General features: G+C 49.9%; 1 pseudogene; it reads left to right on the top strand.

The window, feature by feature from the left end:
* Positions 1-1,109: 1,109 nt before the first annotated feature.
* On the top strand, positions 1,110-1,970 carry LOC102842308 (annotated as a pseudogene).
* The last annotated feature ends 1,550 nt before the right edge of the window (positions 1,971-3,520 follow it).

Below are 3,520 nucleotides of genomic sequence, written 5' to 3'. Positions count from 1 at the left end.
GGTGGTACGTAGAGGCATAGAGGAATTTGCAGTCACTGTAATGACACAAAGTGTGATTCATTGAATGTCAAACTGATCTGTTCTGTAAGCTTTCACTCCATTCTCAATCATAGAAAGGATAGGTGTTCCCCCAGAAGGCTACAGTGCTTTTAATAACCCTGGGGGTTCTGCGATGAAACCAGATGCAACCTGGCACATGAGTTTAGTAGGGTGGTTCCCACAATGTACACCACAGTCCCCAACATAACATAACAGTCCTGCTGCAAACCTTTAGTAGAAACCTAGACGGGTATCATGCTGTGTTAGACCTGGCCAGGAGTCCTGATATAGCATTGTAGGATAAGCACTCGACTGCAAGGTTGGTTTGAACGGCAAGCTTGATACAAACTCACCAGCTACTCCTTGGAAACCCTATACAGGGTCACTACGGGTCGGAATCAACCTGACAGCAATTAACAATAACAGCCCTGTCTGCTCAGTACCAATTTGCCTTCACCTGGGAGGAACAAGAATGGGTAACCCGGATGTTGCCCCACCATTTGTTCTGGTTGCTAGAGCCCTGACCGATTTGTTGCCCTCCTGCTGGCTGTTGGTTTCACTGCACTAAGGATGTCGTGTTACCTGCTGCAAATGTTTCTCTATTACACGACTGCCTAGATCCCTAATTACCCACCTACAGGGGACAGAATGGGCGTGAACCCCAAAAGGTGCAGAGGCTGGGAATGTTGGTAAAATTCCTGGGGGGTGTTCGGTCAGGTAAGACCTGTGCGCTGCCTGAAGTCAATGTTGGTATGGTACAAGCTTACTCCAGCCCAGGGCACCAAACGAAGGGCAAAGCTTGATGCGTCTTGGGATTCTTGGAGGGTATTTATCCCCCACTTGGCCCAGCGCTTAAGAATGCTTTATCAGGGGACTAAGGCTTTGTCTCTGTGACAGAGGAGACTCGGGGCCACTTTGTGATGAGACAAAGACGAGCAGCTGCGGCCGCGTTGCCAACCTCGCTCAGCAGCTGGCTTCACGTAGAACCCAGGAGAAGGAGGTTCAGAACCGAATCTCTTCTCCTTCCCTGCTCCTGATTTTCAGTTGTGTTACGATCCTTGTCTAACACCATGGCCAGCAATGTTACCAACAAGAGACCCTCGGTCTGTGAACTCCCGTGTATTTATTGGAAACCTCAATACTCTGGCGATCAAGAAGTCTGATGTGGAGGCAATTTTCTCGAAGTCTCGTGAAATCGTGGGTTGCTCTGTTCACGAGAGCTTTACCTTCGTTCAGTATGTTCGTGAGTGAAATGCCATGGCAGGAGAGGACAGCAGGATGATTGCCAGCCAGGTGTTAGATAGGAATCGGACTGCAGAGGAAAGCCGGGATGAAACGATCTGCCACGGAGATGCACGGCTCTTCTTTTGACTTGGACTGTGACCTTCAGCGGGATGATTATGACAGGATGTGCAGCTATCTGGCACGTGTGCCTCCTCCTTCTCGGGCTGTTGTTGTTGTTGTTGTTAAGTGCCGTCGAATCGGTTCCGACCCATAGCTGTAGTGCCCTTGAAATGCCAGCGTGTATCAGGAAACACCTCACAGAGGGGCAAAAGTGGCTTCAGTTCTAAAAGTGGACAGGGATTCTTCCAAGCCGGGAAAATTGAAAGGAGATGACCTTCAGACCATTAAGAGGGAGGTGACCCAGATAAAACAAAAAGTGGATTCTCTACTGGAAAGCCTGGAAAAAACTGAAAAGGAAGGAAAGCAGGGAACCAGGAGTAGAGATGAAGAAGAAGTCAGAAGCCGAGCAGAGCAGCAGCTCCCTGAAGGAAGATGAGACTCGTGTGAAGATGGGGCCTGGGGGCGTGCAGATGACTCTGCTGAGGAGGGGGGACCTACAGGATGATGAAGATGAAGATGGGGATGACCAGCTGGAGTTGATCAAGGATGATGACAAAGAGGCTGAGGAAGGACAGGCTGACTCTTGAGCACATCGTGGGGTTCATCGTGGGGCTTCGCATTATTTCTTTGCCTAGGCGCTTGTCCAAGATCATGTTGGTCACCAGATCCTCGCCTCTAGTGTCTTCAGCCCCAGCCTCACTGTTCTCTGCTTCCTCGTCCATCCCGTGTTTGTTCAGGCATACTGTCCTGTAACTAGCTCCTAATAGTTATGCTGAATCTAACCCTGAAATTTTGATACCTCTTTGACGTAACAATAAAAAGGATGTATAGTTTGGGGGTTAAAAAAAAGAATATCCACTACTTTATTAAAAAAAAGAAAAAGAGACCCTCTTGGGAGTGGGGTAGAGAAGAGCAGCATGTTCTCCGGGAAGGGCTGCCCCCTGGTTTGATGTAAGCAGCACCCAGGATGGCCTGGGCTGGCTTTGTGGCAAGATCAGGAGGGAACTAAAGTCCCCCTCAGTTTTGAGTCCCAACTGTGAAGGGAAGTAGAAATGAGTCCAAACCCATAGAGCAACAATTGTCGGTGACCTCTGACCTCTCTGCTAAGTGGCGTCATTAACAGAGTGGGAGCTGTAACCCGCTGCACAGCTCTGCCCATCAGTGATGCATCAATGGACTGTTTACCGAGCTGTCATCAACTGTCTCCCAGCCAGGACATGCATGCCGGTCAGTTCTGTCCAAGTTACCAGCTGTACTTGGTCCAGTGACCCCTGCACAGGCTAGCACGGTGTCAGAGCCACCTCACCTCTTTGTAGAGAAGGGAAAGCTGTTGTCAGCAGATTCCTGACACTCAGGGCTGTCACCAAGATCTGCCACAGCTTGGAATGTGTGCAGATGGACCCTGTGGATGGCTGTCACTGTACAAGCCTCCCCTCATCATTAGGTTCAAAAGTGGCTCAGGACAAAGCAGACAATGGCTGACGTAAAGGGCTGTGTGACAGTCACTACCAAGCCCTGATCCTTTACCCTTTGTACTGCCGGTGGGTTGTTACTCTGCGGCCTAACTTTGTGGATGGGCCTGTGACTTAGGCGCAGTGAAGGGTACTGGACAAAATCCCACGGAGGAAGCCGGAATTGCCTCCAAACCTTGGTTCCAAGTTAGTGTATTCAGGTAGCAGCCCTTTTCCTGCTGGGAAAACAAGAAACACATAAGACAACAGCACAAGTTACAACAGTGCGTCGGGAAGGAGAAAACTCCCTGTGAATTCAGCAGAATGGTAGACTCCTCGGCGCCATGTTGGTTAGAAAACAGCTATGAAGGGTATTGATTCGGTGACTGCTGTACAAAATTGCCCCGTGTTCATGCCAATGTCCACGGCATCTGCTTCATGATCCAGGAAAGAGCCAGAAGGAAACCCAGCCAGTGATGGCAGAGCAGTTTATAGAGGGTCCCTCCCTTCCCCCAGTGAGTCCTCATGGGCTGCTGTAGGATAAGGACTTCTAGCCGTAAGATCAGCAGTTCAAACCCACCAGCTGCTCCTTGGAAATCCTATACAGTCACTGAGGGCCAAAACCAACTCGATGGCACTTAACAAGCCCCAGTGAAGGAATGAAACATGCTCTTGTGTGCCCATGA

This window comes from Chrysochloris asiatica, unplaced genomic scaffold (assembly GCF_000296735.1).
Source record: "Chrysochloris asiatica unplaced genomic scaffold, ChrAsi1.0 scaffold00238, whole genome shotgun sequence".
In the NCBI taxonomy this organism is placed as follows: domain Eukaryota; kingdom Metazoa; phylum Chordata; class Mammalia; order Afrosoricida; family Chrysochloridae; genus Chrysochloris; species Chrysochloris asiatica.
The sequence above is the reverse complement of the archived record's forward strand: the minus strand, read 5'-3'. Positions and strand labels throughout refer to the sequence as shown.